This window comes from Triturus cristatus, chromosome 1_2 (genome assembly GCF_964204655.1).
Source record: "Triturus cristatus chromosome 1_2, aTriCri1.1, whole genome shotgun sequence".
Taxonomy (NCBI): domain Eukaryota; kingdom Metazoa; phylum Chordata; class Amphibia; order Caudata; family Salamandridae; genus Triturus; species Triturus cristatus.
Window position 1 is genome coordinate 44699570 of NC_140580.1, and position 21154 is coordinate 44720723.

Below are 21154 nucleotides of genomic sequence, written 5' to 3' on the forward strand. Positions count from 1 at the left end.
TGGTTAATAACATTTTGACACGTTACCATATTTTTGTAGTCAATATTCCGAAGTTCTATCTTGTGTGCCCTTCAACAGGTGTGACACACCAAAATCAAGGTGTGAGCATTGATACCCATGTGAAAGGTCCCCATTGTATGTTTTGCGTCCTTCTTAGGTATGACCAGAAGACCGCTGCCAACACACAAGTGAACTCACCTGGATTGCAAAGTTGTGCTTAAAGTAAAAAAAGTGAGAGTCATCTCAAGCACAGGCTGTTAACGCATACACACATGCCTTAGTGTCAGTTATTATTTGTGTCTGTTTTCATCTGTCAGTACCGCTGAAGTAACATTAGCTGTGACCTAGCAATTCCAGCAGCTGGCAATTAGTTGGTTGGCTGGTACCTATGGCTTGTCCAAGCCAACAACTGGTGATGAAGTATTAAATTGGTAAATGTGGCCCACCCAATCAACAGCTGGCGATGGAGTGGTTGACTGGCACACATGCCCCTTCCAATTCCACAGCTGCTGAAGAGGGGATTTCCTTGTAACAAGCCAGTCCAACCAGGTTGTGCTACTGAATGTCAAGAAATTAAATATCATGATACCTTATTATTACAAACTAAATAGTGAGGGACAAACTTCCGTAAAATAAGCGCATATAGCATAAGCATAGATTTACTATTCTTAAATCCACATTTATGTACCTTGACAATATGTATATCACCAAGGAACATATATGTGGAATAAGGTATAGAAAATCTGTACATACTTACCATTCGATGTTTTGTCCGTCGATATTGTGTCTATGATATTAAGGTCCCACGATATTCCCTACTCAAAATTCAGGGAACAGACCATCCAATAACTGATAGTTGACTGGTACCTGGGGTCCATCCAATCCAAAAACTATGATGAGGTAGTTGACTGGCACACTGGGCCCTACAGGTCCAACAAATGGTGATGAGGTGCTTGATTGATACCTGTGTGGAGTTGGCCTTCAGAAGTACAGGATAGACAGTGCTGCTACCATGGTGATCAATCCAATCAGGTTACTTACTGCTAAGATAAGACACAAAATCCTTAGGGTTTCCGAAAGATCACTTGTCAGCATTTTGGACTTGAGAGTGGCGCACAACATAGCAAACACAAGTGGCACACTTGGAAGTAGTGCGTAATGTGGTGGCTACCAAGAAAGAATATGCTGAAGTAGTGGATAGGTTACACGCTTGCATACAGCTCAAGCAGGTAAGGCTATACCTGAAGAGGGATAGACCACCATCCTTAAATATAAGCAGCGTTTCTGAATGTGGATACTGTGACGGATGCCTGTCTCATGATAGGTCGCACCCTCATATGGGTTGTTGTGTCTGCAATGCAGAAATGTAATGCCCTATGCCAAGGTTTACAGGGTTTTGACGAAAGATCAACATATAAGGAAATTTGCAGGACTACAGAGGAGCCCACCCAAACTGACTCTAGCAATGGAGAATCAGAGAAGGTATATGTAAAATCACTGAGTGGAGATGGGGAGAAGTTACCCATATTCAACATTCAGGAGCAAGAAGTCATCTCTCGGCTTATCACTGGAGCCTCTACAAAAGTTATGGACATTGAACAGTTCCACAAGCTAAAGCCCAGGCCAAAACCAGAAAAAGATGTAAATATAAATCTTTGCATATGGAGGTGCTTGCCTCAAGGGCATGAAGTCATGGTTTAAGGCACAGTATGAACAAGCACTTCCATCAACTGCTCCATGGCTTAAGCTGTGAAGCTCATACAAGTAACTTTCAGCTTCCACATTTACCAACTAGAGGGACTTCATGGAGAATATTAGTTACCGTTAATGTGGGGAATGCTGAAACACCACATGAGTCAACTACAAGTAGTTGGGCTTTGTTACCTTGGCATCTGTGCACTTTCTGTTATCCTTTTGTGCACTGGTGGTGTGCTGGTAAAGAGAAGAGGGTGCATCAACATCCTCACCAACGTGAGGCTCAGAAACCTGAGCACTTTTCATGAGAGTGCAACTACGAATGGCAATACAATTGGTAACGGAGTAATTACATGTTCAAACACTTTGTGTAAACAAGCATTTGCAATGCAATGGGTCTCACATTTGTGAAAGTTAGAGCCTTTGGCATTGTAAATGCCAATTTTGTTTACTTAGACAGCACTTTACTTACAGTAGTGAACGTGGGGGCTAGAGGTCCCAGCAATGCATTACAGGGCAAAGCCACACACACTGAACGATTCAGAAAGGGCTGAGAGTGGTGTCAGTGTTCAATACTCAGTGAAACTGAGAGGGAGAGCGGAAAAATACAGGAATTAGTGAGGACAGGAGGAATTGCGGCATGAAATTGTGGGCAGGAAATAGTAAGAGGTAAGCAAAGCAAAAAAAAGTGGCTAGGAGGGGCTTTGTGGTGGGCCGAAAGGGATGATGAAATGGAGCAGGAAAGATTAAACAGTGGGTATGAAAAAGAGGTGTCAAAGAGACTAAAGTGAGGCAGAGAGGGCAGAAAGTTTGGGCTAAGTGGGGATTACGGAGTCAGGCAAAAATGACTGAGTACATTTTGAATGGGATGAAGGAGAAAAAACAAGCATTTACAATGCAACGGTCTCGGCATTGTTAAAGTTAGAGCTATTGGCATTGCTCATGACATTATTTTTGTTTATGTTTTACTGAACTGTGATCAGCGGGTGTGCCCGGTAGAACTCTGGCTTAGGGTGGGGGCACTCTGCATGCAGGACTGCCTGGAGGGGGCTCCTTGAACTTGGGAGGGAGGAGCTCTATGAAGGAGCATTTCCTAAACTTCAGTGCGGGACCTAAGTGACGGTGAGCGTCTGTACAACTGGGTTATGACAAGGAACCCATCCCAACAGGGAAAAAGTCAAACTAAAGTAAAGAAGGGGCTTTCTGAAAGGGGCCTTCGTTCTGAGCCTGGGGTGGGACCAGCAGGAGGGGGGGCAGGACAGGTGACGTGAAAAAAAGCTGTGCCTTCTCGACACTCCTATTGTGCATCTCCCGAGATTACAGCTCGTGCGTGGGGCATATTTCACATTATGAACGGAACCGCTCTGTTTTACTGTTGTTTGATCTGTGCACTGAGGGGTTTTAAAGTTCCTGAAGGGGTCTTGTGGGGAGGGGGTCCGGTGTTCAACAGTAAGTATACAAGTTTTGCTGTCTGCTGTGAGAAATGACTGTTATGACCAGTGACTTCAGGGAATGTTATTTTGATGAAAATCTCTCCCCAGCAGCCCACGATGTATGTTTAAAGCCCAGACTTTCGTCATTTAAGACTTTGCATTTAATTTTTATTTGTTTAAAATGCAGCATTAATGACAGTGCATGTAGTATAAACGTGAGTGAGGGAAACCAATGATGAAAGCTGACCATTTCTCCCGCCAATGACCCGCACTCACCGGGGCCGGGATGCCAACTCTTCCTGGTACCGCCGCTCCCGGTGCGGGTCTTTTTCCGGTTCCTGCGCGGGAAGCTGGCTCCCCTGGCAACCGCACGCACTGTCCGAATAGCAGCGGCACGGCCGTCACTGGCGAGGCGCCGTTAACACAGAAGAAGGACTCGGGCCGGGGATATGACATCGATCCGGCGGCCATCTTAGAATGTCAATGTCTCAATCATAGCGGGCAGCGATGTGGTAGTGAACTGAGAGCGGTGACTGATTCAATTCCAGTTTAACACTAAACCTACATTTAGAATTGTTTCTAAGCGTAGACTGAAAATTGGACAAAATAGTTAAGCGCTAATTTTTATTTTGCAGTTTTATATTGCGCAACTTATAATTGAATAAGATGAGTAAACAGTAAGACGAAACTCAAAACTAACATATAGATTGGAAGATAAATTATGCGCTTCGAACTTGTATTTAACGTGGCAAAACTTCCCTAAAATGTCCACTTTTCTTTATAAATCATACAACAGTTGACGTCACGCAGCAATGAGAACCAAGGAGTTCTGACGGTGATTCCTGCCTGCCGTGTGGAAAGCGCTCGGTACTCTGCTCAGGCCCCTGCCATGGGGGGAGAGAAAGAAACACGAGAGAGAGAGAGAGAGGCAACTGCCTTTCTCCGAGGTCAAGCAGAAATGCCTCGGAGAATGGCAGCGGCGGTTTCGGATTCGGGGGCGTGTTTTTCTTTTTCTCTCCTCTTGCCATTGGCTGGAGGAGAGAAAAACACGCCCAGCGAAAAGTATCGAAAAAAAACGCCCCCGAATCCGAAAAGTACGGGGCCTGTTTTGCGCGACAAACCTCTTCTCCAATGGCTGGCCAGCATTTAAGAGGCCAGCCAATGGAGAAGAGGAGAGAAGAGGGGCGGGTTCAAGCCCCTCTTCTCCAAGTCATTAAATCTCGCGAGCGAGACTGCGCAAGCGCAGCCTTCGCTAGCCGAGACCTAAAAAGACAGAAGTGTGTGTGGGGGGAGGGTTGCAAAAAGGACTAAGCAGGGGTAGAAAAGACTGCGTTGTGTGGCCGAAATAACTGAATCAAGGCCTGGGCAGAAAGGATTGGGCAATAGCTCAAAGGCCGAGTAGCAGAAAGGACTAATACAGTTTGGGCAAGGGTTGAGAAGTAGTAGGACGATCTACTAATGGGCGATAGAAAGGGTAGGGTAGTAGAGAGAGTGGAGGCAGGAGCGGGACTTTCGAGGGTGTGGGATTTACAGTTTTTAAAAAAAGCAAGAAACTTGCAGGGTGAAGTGGTGAGGAGCAGCACAGAGAATGTGGGAGGTGTACCGTGACAGTCAGAGAGAGGCGTGAGAAAGGACAAATGAGCTGGGAGGGAGGAGCAATTTGGAAAACAGTGGAATTTCAGTGGGGAAGCAGCACAAGAGATAATGTAAGAAAGCACACATACTCTAACAATGTGCCAAAAGAACACGCTTTCACAGCAACCCTATATGTAATCACTATGACAGCAGGACGTCATGGTGAAAGAGGATGTCACGTCACAACCCTGGAGCACCCAAGTCAAGATTTAAAGGTACAGGTACCAGTCAATTGGATGAGTGGGCTGGTAGGACACCATGCAAGTTAAAGGGACGATCCAAAAGCAACATAGGATGTTTTAAAAATTGGGTTGGACGACATTGTTAAAGTTAAAGCGTAGCATGGCGCGCTGCAAAAAAACCCTCAAAAAGATAGGGGGATATTTACAAAGAAGTGGCGGAGTGAGGCATTAGCCGTCATGGCTTAACGCCTCACTGTGCCACTTCAGAAACTCAAGGCTGCACCATAGTTACAAGGATATGGTGCAGCCTTGTGTTTCCCAACTGCGCTGGCGCTACACGTAGCAGTTTAGCGCCAACGCAGGCCCCCTTGCACCATAGTGCATGAGTGTCTGCTTGCAGGGGAAGATTGTTTATGAGTAGTGAGGTGTTCTTTCCTGCACATATACAATCTTTAAATGCCGTTGTTGTCACTTCTATGTGTGCAGCTTAATGCAGGACACATAGAAAAAGCAAAAACGAGGAGAAATAAAGCATTTCTCCTCGTTTCGCCAAGTTAAGACTAGGTTTTCCCTGGTCTTAATTTTGGCGCTGCCTCCTATTTACGCTGCCCTTGTAAATAGGGAGCATCGTCAAAATCAATGGGTGTTGCGGTGGAACGCCCACCGCAACACCCAATGCCCAACCCTTGCACGCTAAGCAGAGCGTGAAAGGGTGCCTTATTTACAAGGCAGTGATAAACCAGATTATGTGGCTTAACGCTGCCTTGTAAATAAGGCAAAGACTCTATCGCCACGAAAAAGTCACAAAGAGTGGCATTCCCGTGGTGATAGTGGCTTGTACATATGCCTCATAGTGTTTTAAAAGTTGAGTTGGGAGAGTCACGCAGAACAAAAAAAAAAGTGCGCGGCCACCATGTTAAAGATGGAGCATAGTGTGCCACACTGCAAAAATGAAACATACAATGCTTTAATGCAGATACTCTTACTGAGCAGCGCATGCTAAGCATCTGAACAAAAAAAAAAACAATAATTACAGGAACAACGTGTCGTCGGAACTGCGTAGCTGTCGTGCCTGCAACGCCAGCTATGACAAAGTCATTAAGAAACTGTAAATACAATGTACTGAGTAAAGTCACTTGTAACAGGGGCAGTCCTCATGGAAGGTTACAGCAGTAGAAAAGGAAGGATTTAGGAGGGACTACTCAAGAAATTAAACAAAGAAAAAGAAGCATTTCCAAAAGACAGTCAAAGGAGCCAATTAAAAACATGGGCGGAAGATGGGCGGTGCCGAGGCGAGACCGGAAACATCACAGTTAGTTTCTTCTAGTGCCTCCAACCTGCCAGTGTCATGTTAGCAGAACGATCATTTCAAGCCACTCTTAGACATGGTCCATGCTCCTTGCTGGCTGTGCACCTTTTCATTTTTATTTGACTGAATTAGAATTGTTTACAGTTGGTCTGCATTAGTAACGGGGCAGTCCTCCTAAAAAGCTCTTCTATAGAGCTCTTTACTGAATGCAAGTTACACAAAGGAAAACATATTTTAACTTTCACAAAGTCCATCAATGTCTCATTCAAACTGGAAACTATTTTTACGATTTCCATTGCTCACCTTCAGCTATTTTCCATTTTCACAGACCCTGACACCAACAGTGCTTCACTGCAATGTGTCTGCATTGGAAGTTTCTCTTTCACTAAAAGCTTAAACCTCAAGAGGTTTTCTTTACTCGCAAGATTATGTATGCTGTCAACAGGTTTGATAGTACTTTCTGGACATCGGAGCACAATTTTGCATACAACGTACTTCACTGTCACGAGTATACAATATAGCGATGTTAATATTTGTTGAGTTACAGATGATCAGCATACAAATAGAAGCAAGAGAGGGACTATAACCAGGTCGCCCTCCACTCACGGAATCCATACAAAAATAACCTGGTTAGTATAGAATACCCGCTTAATATAAGTTACAAAGGCTAAAAGTGTTCTGCCTAACCAGGTTATTTTTGTATGAGTTACAGATGATAACAAGTCCAAATGGTATTTTTTAAATGCTTACTGCAACTGGAGAGCTAGATATAAGTATATTCAAGTTCACAAGAAAGCTGGTATGTGTGGCGGTGATCACTACAACCAAAACAAAACCAACTTGAATCTGGCAGGAAGCATGATTTCAGATATAGTGGCCATCTTGGATTGGAATTGTATAGAAGGAGAGTGAAGTCAGAGTCCCATGGCTTCCCAAAGCAGTTTGTGTCTGCAGTTGCCAGAGGATCTTCAGGGAGCGAGTGTCTTGCCGTAGGAGTGTCCAATTGCAACTTTTGACTTCCTACTTTTTGCACTAAATTGCTTAATTTAAAATTCGACTTCACCATAAGTTAGGATTTTTCATTACAATTCCAAAGACACAAAACATGAACTGATTACCTGATCCCATTTGAAATTACAGCTCATTAAATGTAATAATGTAATTCCAGTGTTATCTACGGGAGATATTGCCTTGCAGTAGTTAAAAACAAATTTAAGAGTCTTTCACTACCAGGACATGTAAAACTTAAAATGACATATCCTACTTTTTACATATATTGCACCCCGTCCTGTGGGTTTAGGGCCTACCCCAAGAGTGACCTATATGTATGAAAAAGGAAGGTTTGGGCCTGGCCAAAGGTTTATTTAGCCAGGCCTAAATGGCACTTGAAAACTGCACACACAGGCTCTGCAAAGGCAGGTCTGAGACATGTTTAAAGGGCTACTTAAGTGGGTTGCACAATACTTGATGCCGGCCACTTGTAGCATGTAGTTTACTGACCCTGGGTACATGTAGGTCCCCTTTACCAGGGGCTTATAAGTAAATTAAATATGCCGATTGGGGATAAGCCAATGCTACTATGTTTTAACAAGCTCTCTCTTCGTTCTTTGGAGACACCACAGGCACTGGCATCAGTGAACGCTGACACCAGTATTCTAATACATCCACACACAGCCATACTTCCTCAAGCAAGATGAAATCACTGTAAGCAGAGGCCAGGTTTTGCAGGTTGTATGTCGGAACTATGCAGGCATTTACCACACCTGCCTTAACAACGCGGGCCAAACCACTAATCCGTCTTTACAACACATTACATTACCGCACTAGTCATTACATTGACTTGCCTTAGGAAAAAGCCCTGGACTATGGAATAGTATAATTTACTATTCTAACCTAAGTCTGCGCAACAATAGGGAAAGTGTTGGACTTAAAGTCCAACATTAGTCCAACAATGCTTTCCTTAAGGCAAGTTGTTGTAATGACTTGTGTGATAAATAATGCGTTGTTAAGATACATTTGTGGTTCAGACCACCGTGGTTTGAGCAGCGATGTAAAGGCTGTTTCCTGATTTTTTCTGCATAGTACATTTCAACACTGAAGCTAACCCCAGGGTTATAGAAACATCATTTAAACCGTCCTACCAGGTACTTTGGAGCTGTGGAGCATTCAGATCCAGGCTTTTCTGAGTGGAAAAGCAGTTGATGAAGCTTAAGTGGGCAGATATCATTGAGAAAGTGAAAGTGCACATCAGATGGGCTTCCTTGACATTATGAAACAAAAAAGGCAAAACGCCGCAACTTTATAATCCTAGAGATTGTCAGATAATAGGTATCCCATTCTACCAGAGAGATCACTGAACACTAATCTCAAACGAAATCTTACCAATCCCAGCCCCACCCCTCAATCTAACCAGGCCCGACTATGCTTAGCTTCAGAGATTGGATGTTTTCAGGGTGGTATGTCTGTAGGCATCCCCTCAGGCCTAACTAGTTTTACTCATTGAGCTTTATGCTCATGTTTTGGAAGGAATGTTATTGCTGCCTCATCAGTGATACCGTCTCATTAACCAGGGGGTGAGGGTGACACCTGCGCATGGCTAGTTAGAGCAGACTTAGAATCCATAGAGTCAGTCCGACTTTGTGAGCTGCTACATTGAATAGAATCTGGGATGCCATATCAGGGAGGCACAACCAACTAAATAGCCTTCAATAATCAGGATTTTCACCCCAGAAGTAATGCTGAATTTGAAACTTTTCTCCCGGTTTTGTGGCAGTCAGTGGTTTTTAGGCAGTATCCTTGACATTCCAAAGTGGTAAGTATAATGCACACATATCGATTAAGTAACTCACTCACAGTAATGAAAGCAAAAGGTCAAAGCTTACACTCAGACTCAAGGTCCAGTCACATTTTTGATAAAGCGCTCCTCTTATTAGGGCACGCAAGATAAAGAACATGACTGAAAACCAGAAAGTCCTAGCACCATCCTAAGCATCCATATGACCGATCTATGAGCCCGATTCACAGAACTAATTTAAGACAAAATCCTAATCTTACTACCATTTTGGTATTCACAGAAGGCACTTACTCATTTTGGTATTCACAGAAGGCACTTACTCATTTCGGTATTCACAGAAGTTAGGACTCCTAACTTTAGGACTCCTAAATGCCTTCTGTGAACACCAAAAGTCAGAAGGCATTTAGGAGTCCTAAAGTTAGGAGTCCTAACTTTACTACTCCTAAACTGAGAAAAATCCTAACTTTAAGACTTTCGGTATTCACAGAAGGCATTTAGGAGTCCTAAAGTTAGGAGTCCCAACTTCTGTGAATACCAAAATGAGTAAGTGCCTACTGTGAATACCAAAATGAGTAAGTGCCTTCTGTGAATACCAAAATGGTAATAAGTTTAGGATTTTGTCTTAAGTTAGTTCTGTGAATCGGGCCCTATGTCTCTCTCTCTCACTTCCATGCCTCTCTAGTCCCATGTTTGTGGCATTGAACACATTTTACCATGAATTGTTTCTAGACCTCTTCCGCACCAGAAATACAAGATGAAAACATCTACCCTTAAACCTATCATCACCCATCAGTCTCTCCAAAGCCTTCTTTGGTGGGGACGGAGGGGTTGGAGAAGTAAACGCCCTGTCCTAATAACTGCCAAGATTTCAGATTGTTTATGTGTGCCATTTCTATGGTTTCAGTGTGCATATGAGTGACATTCTAATGTTAAATGTGTGACATTTAGAGTGACACTTGTGCGTAAATCAAAGCTGTAACCAGTATTTGAATGACTGTGAATTTTCTGTTGCTGTATCCAGACATGTCACAATGCAATGAACATATGCCAAAAACTGGCCAAACTTAGAGGCTTTGCTATTGCTAGTTAACAGTAAAGGATCGATAAGTAGTGATGATGATTTTGTCAGTGGCGGCTGGCAATTTTAGAAGGTAGGGGGCAGACAGGACACACACGCAAACATACACATGCGCTCACACCCATGCATTCACACACACATCCATTCACAACACTCATGACAAAATAATCAAACATACACGAACGCACGCACCAAACATTCATTTTAAAAACAAAATCACACTTACCTGCAGCACTGCATCGGAGGTCCCAGGAGGGTTGGGACTACTGCCTTCCCTCATTGGTTGACTGTAGGTCAGCCAAAGAAGGAAGGCAGTAGTCACAAGCCTTGGAGGTCCTAGGAGGGTTGGAACTGCTGCTTTCTGTCGTTTGCTGATCTAAGGTCACCGAATGAGGGAAGGCAGCAGTCAAAACTTCGTCACAGAGTGGGATGTGGTCAGTGAGACTGCTGACCCCACCCCACCCTGTGACAAAGTGTCACTAATTGACAATCGGCTCTGGGTGCTTCAGGACTTAAAACTGAAATACGCAGGTGCAAGGCAATGAGTGACGCTACCCCAGTCATCGAGGGGGAGGGCCTCAAGGACCTTTGCTGAGCTAAGGAAGTCACGCCCACAGGAGCTGTGGCATCCTCAGCCCATCAAAGTTCAGCTCAGGCAGCCAGGAGCCTGGCCATTTAGCGCATGTCTAGCTCCTGGCTGCCTGGCTGCCTGACCTGAAAATGAAGAGCATCAGTCAGGCTGACCTTTGTTCTTGAAGGGCAAATGGTGGTGGGGGGGGGGAGGGGGGCGTGGCAACTCAGCCCCTATGGACCGGCCGCGGCTGGAGTTTGTTGTGAATATTTAGAATTGAAAAGGTTTCAATTCTGAGAATATTAGACTGTGAATTGAAGACTGCAAGTTCTGTAGGAGGAATAGTGGTCTTCGCAGGGTCTCAATCACGCTAGTTCATACCAATTTCCTCTGCAGTTTCTCACGCCGTAAGCCACTTTCACCTTGTTTTCCCTTACATCTTTTCGAAATCCTGCATCTGCATATCTAACACGTCATGCCCTTCACTATCACCACTGTCTTTGTCCTATCTTTCGACATTACTTCCTTGTGTCACGCCCTTCGGCATTCTCACTCACGCTTCTCTCTCTCTCTCTCTCTCTCCTCGCCTATAAATACATCAGTATTTACACAGCTGTATATCTCCTTCACATGAAATAAGTATTACAATTGTCATGTCTGACAGTTGGTCTACGCACTCTGCAGGGAAGCTACAGATTGCATGAGGGTGTGGACGAAATAACTTTATGACCTACAGAGAGGCACGCTGAGAAAAGAACACTAACTCCAGCCTCAGCTCCAGATGCAACCCACCTATAATCTGAACTCTTCCTTTGCCCAGAGGGAACTCTGTTCACAGTATGAACTATAAAAGTGTCAGATGCTGAACGAGAAAAAAACCACCAAAACAAAACAAAAGGAAAAGGATGAACTCTTGGGAAATGCAGCATCAGGTAAAATGTGAAATGTAAACAGGAACTGCATCACTTATGTGGATCATCATGGGGGGAATGCTTTACCCTCATTTGTGTGCTCTGTGGAGAGGCCAATATTTGAATGAGCATGTGGTATGAGCACCTTGAAGAGCAACCAACAGGTACTGTGAGAATCTCACTGCCTTAATACTCACTCCAGAGCTTCCAGTCATACTTCACAATGAAGGCAACCAGCCAACCACTCAGGAAGTGAATGGACGCAGACATTTAGGGGAACCTCAGTCCTCTTTTCATGCTCTATAGAAGCGTCACGCGCGAATGGAAATACTCCATAGAAGCGGCGCTGGAATATGCAATGCGAGACTGAGTAAAGCAGGGGTGAGCAGAGATAGGAAGTAGAGCGAGCGCCAAAATAAAAGGGGCACGCACTGGCGAATCAGATAGCTAAAAAAGTGCCCACGATGGGAAATCGCGGCAGTTTTGAACATACAAAGGCACACGGTATGCGTGTTTTGCAAGGCATGTGAGACTGTGTTTGTTGCAGCCGACGTTTGCGGTAATATGAGGGTAATCAACAGTAACAAAAGGGCCCACCAGTCCATAAGAGAGGCCCACGGGCAGCTGTAAGAGGCCCACCAGTCCATAGAGAGGCCCACGGGCAGCTGAAAGAGGCCCACCAGTCCATAGAGAGGCCCACGGGCAGCTGAAAGAGGCCCACCAGTCCATAAGAGAGGCCCACGGGCAGCTGAAAGAGGCCCACCAGTCCATAAGAGAGGCCCACGGGCAGCTGAAAGAGGCCCACCAGTCCATAAGAGAGGCCCACGGGCAGCTGAAAGAGGCCCACCAGTCCATAGAGAGGCCCACGGGCAGCTGAAAGAGGCCCACCAGTCCATAAGAGAGGCCCACGGGCAGCTGAAAGAGGCCCACCAGTCCATAAGAGAGGCCCACGGGCAGCTGAAAGAGGCCCACCAGTCCATAGAGAGGCCCACGGGCAGCTGAAAGAGGCCCACCAGTCCATAACAGAGGCCCACAGGCAGCTGAAAGAGGCCCTCCAGTCCATAAGAGAGGCCCACGGGCAGCTGAAAGATGCCCACCAGTCCATAGAGAGGCCCACGGGCAGCTGAAAGAGGCCCACCAGTCCATAAGAGAGGCCCACGGGCAGCTGAAAGAGGCCCACCGAGGCCCACGGGCAGCTGAAAGAGGCCCACCAGTCCATAGAGAGGCCCACGGGCAGCTGAAAGAGGCCCACCAGTCCATAAGAGAGGCCCACGGGCAGCTGAAAGAGGCCCACCAGTCCATAAGAGAGGCCCACGGGCAGCTGAAAGAGGCCCACCAGTCCATAAGAGAGGCCCACAGGCAGCTGAAAGAGGCCCACCAGTCCATAAGAGAGGCCCACAGGCAGCTGTAAGAGGCCCACCAGTCCATAGAGAGGCCCACAGGCAGCTGTAAGAGGCCCACCAGTCCATAGAGAGGCCCACGGGCAGCTGAAAGAGGCCCACCAGTCCATAAGAGAGGCCCACGGGCAGCTGAAAGAGGCCCACCAGTCCATAAGAGAGGCCCACGGGCAGCTGAAAGAGGCCCACCAGTCCATAAGAGAGGCCCACGGGCAGCTGAAAGAGGCCCACCAGTCCATAGAGAGGCCCACGGGCAGCTGAAAGAGGCCCACCAGTCCATAAGAGAGGCCCACGGGCAGCTGAAAGAGGCCCACCAGTCCATAAGAGAGGCCCACGGGCAGCTGAAAGAGGCCCACCAGTCCATAAGAGAGGCCCACGGGCAGCTGAAAGAGGCCCACCAGTCCATAGAGAGGCCCACGGGCAGCTGAAAGAGGCCCACCAGTCCATAAGAGAGGCCCACGGGCAGCTGAAAGAGGCCCACCAGTCCATAAGAGAGGCCCACGGGCAGCTGAAAGAGGCCCACCAGTCCATAGAGAGGCCCACGGGCAGCTGAAAGAGGCCCACCAGTCCATAAGAGAGGCCCACGGGCAGCTGAAAGAGGCCCACCAGTCCATAAGAGAGGCCCACGGGCAGCTGAAAGAGGCCCACCAGTCCATAGAGAGGCCCACGGGCAGCTGAAAGAGGCCCACCAGTCCATAAGAGAGGCCCACGGGCAGCTGAAAGAGGCCCACCAGTCCATAAGAGAGGCCCACGGGCAGCTGAAAGAGGCCCACCAGTCCATAAGAGAGGCCCACAGGCAGCTGAAAGAGGCCCACCAGTCCATAGAGAGGCCCACGGGCAGCTGAAAGAGGCCCACCAGTCCATAAGAGAGGCCCACGGGCAGCTGAAAGAGGCCCACCAGTCCATAAGAGAGGCCCACGGGCAGCTGAAAGAGGCCCACCAGTCCATAAGAGAGGCCCAGGGGCAGCTGAAAGAGGCCCACCAGTCCATAAGAGAGGCCCACGGGCAGCTGAAAGAGGCCCACCAGTCCATAGAGAGGCCCACGGGCAGCTGAAAGAGGCCCACCAGTCCATAAGAGAGGCCCACAGGCAGCTGAAAGAGGCCCACCAGTCCATAAGAGAGGCCCACGGGCAGCTGAAAGAGGCCCACCAGTCCATAGTGAGGCCCACGGGCAGCTGAAAGAGGCCCACCACACGGACCTGTTAGACCAGTCCTAGCTCTGCCCCAGGGCCCTGGGCAGGCCGTCCGTCCCTCGAGTGCAGGAGTGAACGGGGCATGGATAATTTACTCAGAGTCTGTGTGTGTGTCTCCAGAGACGCTTCGATTATTGTTTCCGGACCTACACAGTAGAAACAATGCACATACATTGTAGCAAGCTGGGCCCAGAGGAGGTCTCCATGGCAACCCCAGTCTCTTCTTCTCTGGGCTCAAGCTGAGTAAGAGTACACAAAGGAGTGCTTCCTGTACTCCATTGAAAAATACTTTTATTTACACATTCAAGTCCATTAGTGTCAAACTACATGATTTAAAATTGCAACATTAAAATATGACCAGCAAGTGAGCGATGCCTCTTTTGACTTTCCTGTCATTTCATAGAAAAGAGTAAAGACAGGAATGAGGCTCGTAGCATAACATTTAAAGTGCAAGCAACTGGTAAAATGAGAGGACATCAATGCCATGACCTAAACTCTGGTGCCTGACTTTAAACAAGCATTGCCATAGCCTTTGGGACCTTATAAATGTTTAGCCATGCAATAGTTGATGTTGTTGCACCAAGGATATTGTGCTGCATAACTAAATACTTATAAGGTCCCAAAAGCGAGACCTATTGGCTGTGCTAATGCTTGTCATAATTTGATATTTTAGTACATCTTTGACTATTATTGTTTTTCCTCTCTTTGTGGAAAATATTTTTCCATATTAACAAACGCCTGCTCCTACTGAGATTTAAGACTAAGAACACTGCAAAGAAATCTGGTAATGTACTGTGGCACCAGCTAACAAACTATTTCTCCTGTTTGGTAACTCTGGAGAGCCCAACATGCCCACTCTATTATTTATTTATTATATTAGCCCTAGTCCAGCTTTAAAGTCAAATTATCTTTGTCAATTTACCACACTACCAAATTATTTACAACCTGGCCATGTGCCTTATCGAAAGAGTATTCTGACTTAGTTGCTCTATGAGGATGAAGGTGGGCAGCTCCAAAAAAAGAATCAGAAACTGTGACAGATGCAATTTAATTAAAACTCTGGTCAAATATGTGCAAGATACCCAGAAGACACCACAACTGGCAAGTAGCCGACCTCTCCATGTATTTCAGTTCCCAAGACAAGACACAGTGTTTTTCAAAATTATAAAGCAACTTTGACAGTATGTCATGAAGCTAAGGAATCCGTATGTAGCTCCATTCTTTAAAAACCTCTTTTGGATTCCACCGGTGCCTTAGTCTCCATATTTAAGCTCTAGGCACAGTTGACATATTTTCACTCCGGTGCTGTCAGTCATACATGAAGCTCGAGCCTGGAGCATTTTACCTCAGCGGCTTCTCTTAAAATATAAGCATCTCTTACAGATAATGTTTTAATTCACACGGTGACATTTTAATTACACCGTTCACCATTCTTCTCTGTTGGCGGTTGCAAAACTTTTCTGTAACCTTTCTGTATTTATGGAGGTGCTCACACAATGAAGTTATGAATGGCGCCATCAAGCTCGGTTGGGTGAGAGAATATTCTGGAACATCTTTGTGTTCTGCATGCCAGAGGAATCCACATTATTATGTTAAATATTTGCGGCATTTACTCCCACTGGAATATATTAGCTCTGTTTGGCCATCGGACAGAAACGTATTACACTAAAGTATGTTCGCCGAGGTAGTGTCTCATCTGATATCCGCTACTTCCCTCGTTCGGTGTTGGCACGCGCTAGTTGGCAGCAGTGAGCGAGGGATGTTGTTGAACTGTTCTGCCTGTGATCCGCGCACTAGAAATAGAGCGAAACAATCGCCGCTTGATTAATAGGTTATATCCACAAAAAACGCTTTATTCGACAGAAAGAGCGATCGTTGAGGCATGAAGTGAATGCGAGGAGAGTAGCTGACACCCACAATACTTTAAATATAAGGGGAGAGAATGTGCGCGAGATTTGAGAGTTCACAGATGATGCTGTGAGTTAAGTACTGTTTTGAAACAATTGTGTGCAAAAATTTTAGTGCTGGGAAGTGGCAATAGGGAGAGAAGTAGTATGTGACACTGGCTTGAAGTAAAATGTGTCATAACGTTCATTCTACACCAAACTTCCAACAAGCACTGAAACACAAGCGCGGCCCTGCGGCCGCTAATTGTAAGAGAGAGGGGGAGCAGGAAGTGAGCCCGTGAGTGGTGCACGCGGGCTGGGGAAAGCAGTCTGCTCATTTTCAAGCACTGCACTCATGTTTGTAGCGCACCCCTGCTCGCTTCCGCAAGGTGGATGCAGCCACAAGCATGAGTGTGTGCTTGAAAATGAGCAGAGCGGCGGCAAAAGGCCCCCCTAAGCAGCGCATGCGCGTTGCATAGGCGAGACCTAAAACGGTGAAGTACTAGATCTATTGTAGACTGATTAAAACCGAGGTTAGGTGGTATACTTTTGCAAATAAAGTGCTAAACCTAGTGCAAATCTGGCATTGAAAGGATGCCAATATATATTGTTTATTGTGCGCTTAAATAAAGCCATTACAACAATTTAAAAAACACACACAGAATACGAAAAAACTTGAGTTAAAAAAAAAAAGCACACACAGGTTGAAACGTCAGAATAAAATGAAACTGTCATATTGGTACTCTTTCATATTAACATGGTAGAACAAGGTGCCAGAGCAAAAAAGACCCATATAGGCAGCAGTGACACAGTCAGGCGGTGGGTGAAGGAAGTGACTCGATTAGGGCCACCCGGGTCACTCGCGACCACTTCTCAGCCTTCCAAACAAATGAAGAGTTGGCCAGACAGTAGAGAATACAAACCAAGTTTATTTAGATACACTCGAGGGGAGCCCCGTCTGCCCAGTCGCTTAGGGGTGCTGCAGAGAGGACTGACATCAGCACACATGGTGATACATTATGTACGATTCAGAACCAATGAAGGCATGCCCAGAATGGAAATTTCCAGATGGAGGCAGCTACAATAAGGAGGCACAGAAGGATACGTTTTGATTCCTGGAACTGGGCACATACTATCTCTATGCCAAGGTCATTCTGCCTGCGCCCATCGCTGGACTAGTGGGAGCAGGCCTCTATCTAGTGAGAAAGGTATGCGCTAATAAGAACAGTTTATTCATTAGTCCAGCAAGGTCCAACCTTGAAGAAAATGAGAATTACCAAAGCTGCTTCTCGCAGATACAGAGAGAGACTAGTTTCGATCATGGCTCAAAATGGTGGCCAAACATAAAATGGTGCCGCAAATGCTAACTTTAGGCAGAGCAATATATAAACAACACAGCTAAGACATTTTTATTCTAACAAGGGTTCGGGGTAAATTACCGTCAAATAGACCAATCATCAGTTGGAAGGTGCTGATGGCAGGAGGGCACCTGGCCCACGCCAAACTGCTGATGCAAAATCAGATGAGGCCATCAGTTCATAGGATAGAAGCTGCAGTCCACCTGAGTTACCTAGCACAAGGACCCTTTAACACATTTTAAAAACACACTGGGGTTGGGAAGTAAAACCCTGTATTCAGGTTGGGGGATCTATCTCACTAAGTGCTAGTGCAATAAATAGTAACCGCAAGTTGTTCATGGGAGTGCTGTCTGACCAGTCAAATCAATGATACATCTTGGAAAATTCATATAGTTTGATAGGTGCCACCCATACTTCGTATGGGAAGAACTCTCACAGCAGTGCAATAAATAATAGCGGTGAGTTATTCATTGGGAGTACCTTCTGACTAGATTGCATAACAGTAAAATCACTAACGTACTTTGTGTGGGAAGAACTCTCTTCCAGCAGCCAGTAAAAAATAAATCAATGTCTTGTGTGGGAGGCACGGGTCAACCAATAACCGCGCAGGATGAAAAGTGCTAACTCACTCTTCGATGCAGAGGGCGCGTGCCCTCTTGCTTATGAATATTCTTTGGTCCAAAAGGTATCAATGGCTACTGTTCATCGGGCGGGTGATACAGTCTTGCGGGATCATTAGCAAGAGGTTGGGAATCATATTTCTGACACACTCAGGCGCCGGACAGGAGAAAGCACGCAGTGGCTCCATGTGCCAGAGGACCCGCCCTTCAGAGCCGAGCCCCTGAGGGCGTGCCAGGGGTGGGAGCAGTACTCCCTTGTGGTGTTCCTAAGCGGCTGAGCCTGTTCAGTGCAAGGGAGATAAATTTGGGCAGCAGGATGTTTAAAGAGTTTATATCTGGATTAAAGGAGGCGATGATAGCCTCTAAACACGTACGGACTCCCAGATTGTTCCCCTCTTGCCTTAGCCTGGTTTTACGCACATCCAGCAGTGCAGGGCAGAGGCACACAACATGCTCAAGAGATTACTCGCACTGGCCACAGGCCCTGTAGATTGTCCCTTTCAAGGGACGCTGCCAACTGGCGAGATGTTTCAGGAGCGACCTCTGCCCCAGCCTAAGTGCAAAGAATCTTGCCTTCAGATGGTTGGAGTACGTGTAGGCAAGATAGGTTGAGGGGGTTGCTGGCTGGTAGGAATTGATGACCGTCCAGGCGTGCTTGCACTTGGCTAGGGTGGCCATGTCTGAATGGTATTACCAGAGGCGGACACATTTTTTGATTCCCAGTTTAAAGGCATTTTGGTTCATGTTGGTTTCCCAAAGTTTGCTCATATCCAGGAGATGCTGACAGTCCTCAAGGAACTGATGATGCGCTTGACTTGGGCCACTGGTGCTAATTTCAGCCCATAACAGTGCCTCTAGACAGCTACCCCAGCCACCTGCAGTTTAAGGCACACGTGGAGATAGGCACCGGCACTGACTGACTGCTGGTAGGTGAGAACCAGTTCCAGTCTGATCTGGGCAGCGGATGAGGACCTTGGCAGGCCGAATGACACTTTTGTATATCCTTGTGGTTAGTTTGTTTAGTAAGCTACTGTTTTTGCCCAGTGATATTTCACTGCCGTAGGACAATGAGGGTGAGATTTTAGTCCTCATAACTTGCAGCAAGGGGGAGAAGCTTGGCCCCAGTAGCGATTGTGATCATTTTTATAGTGTCACCTGGAGAGGCAAGGTCTATACTTCAAATTCCTTCTGTTGTCTTGCAAAGAAGCCTCTTGCATCGATATATGCACCCAAATACATATACGATTGGTCCACTGTAATCCTATTGCCGTTGTAGAACCAGCCACTCCCCTGATACTTTTTCCTTACGAATGTTACTGCCTTTGTTTTATTCTGGTTGACCTCCAGTTTGTTGGCGACTGTATAAAAATGTAGCTGATTTAGCAGGCATTGTAACCCTACTATTGTGAAGCTCCATAGAGCAAGGTCATCGGCATACAACAAGTTACTGATTCATTCCCCACCTAGTTAAAGGGGGGGGGACTGTTGATGGAATCAAGGGATTGCGACAGATCTGCGATAAACAGGTTAAAAAGCAGGCGGGGCTAACGCACACCCCTGCTTTACGCCCCGTGCTGTGGGGATTTTTATGGATACACATGCACCCTGACCTAGTTTGATGCTGATCCAGGTGTTGGAGTGCAGCTGGATTATGGACTCTAAGAGCTTTGAGGGAGTTCACTATTTTGATAGGTTGGAGCAGAGTGCCCCCCTTGGTACACGGTCTAACACCACTTTAAAGTCAACAAACAGCAATGCAGCAGGGAGTGTAAAGAGGTAACTTACCAGGATTGATATTGCTAACAGGTTGGATAATGTGCCGGATTTTGCTGTGAAAACTGTTTGGTTTATTGGAATGAGTCCCTTTGATTCCTCCCATAGCCGTAGATTTCCAAGAGCAGACTAAGGTAGAATTTGGCATCATTATCGAGAAGTTCAATTAGTCTGCAATTGCTCTGATCTGATTTGGATCCAGCCAAAGATTTCGTTCCCCTTTTATGAATAGGATGGATTACGGCCCGTGCCATGATTCGGGTATTGTTGAGCTCTTCAGGCATTGGTCGAAGAGTGAAGAGAGCCTACCTGCCCAGAATGGGATGTCCTGTCTGAAGAGGACCTGGGGGAGGCCGTTGGGCCGAGGACCCCTTCTGTCCTTGCCTTCGATATTACATGGTCCAGCTGGCTTATCAGGAGAGGAATATCCATGACAAGAAAGGGCAAGCAACTTTGATCTTGAAACAAGGCGAAGTTGGCAGTTACATTTGGGCTTTGGGGACCCCCATCCGGTGTGTGGTCTATATCCCCACTTGCCAAAAAGTGCCTGAAAAGGAAGGATGCCCGTTACGGTTCAGTGATGTTCACATAGCTGGACCTACAAGCTCTGTTCATTTGCCTGTTCACACATATTTCCGGAGTCGACTCAGGCAGAGGGCGGGCTGCCCGGTGAGGGTGGACTCTGGTTTGGGGACCTTGCGCATCCCAATGAGGAATTGATGTAGTTATTTCATTCAACAATTCAGAGGGAGAGGGCAGCTTCGGGGAATTTGAGGGAAGGGTCACTTGATGCGACAGCTGATGTGAGGTTGTGGGGGGATTAGGGCACCCCAGTGGGAGACTGGTGACCAGACAGCTAGGTTGGGGCAGTTGGAGCCAGTGAGGCTAACTTCTTGAGCTCCGCTGGCTCAATTTCACCCACATCAGCCTGCGTGCCTCCGGTGGCTCTGTTGCAATCAGGGATAGACCATGTAGGCAGGGCTTGGTGCACTTTGGCTTGAGATTTGAATTGCAGGGGCACTTTCCTTGTCTATGCTGGACTGATGTTGTTGGGGGGGAACATCCCTGCTTCCTGTAGGAGAGAGAGCACTGCCTGCTATGGAGGACTTGTCGAAAAAATCCAGGAGAGTTGTCACACAGGGGAATGGGGGACAACCGTTCCTCTAGTGTCCAGAGAGGCAGCCGGGATGTAGTCAGAAGCAATGATTGGTTTGATACATCTGAAGTTCTTAGGAATGGAGTCTGATATGGGAGCCAGGGTGGGTTTGGGTCGTGGTGAGCATTGTTGGCTGGGCTCTGGGACTGGGAATATGAGCTCC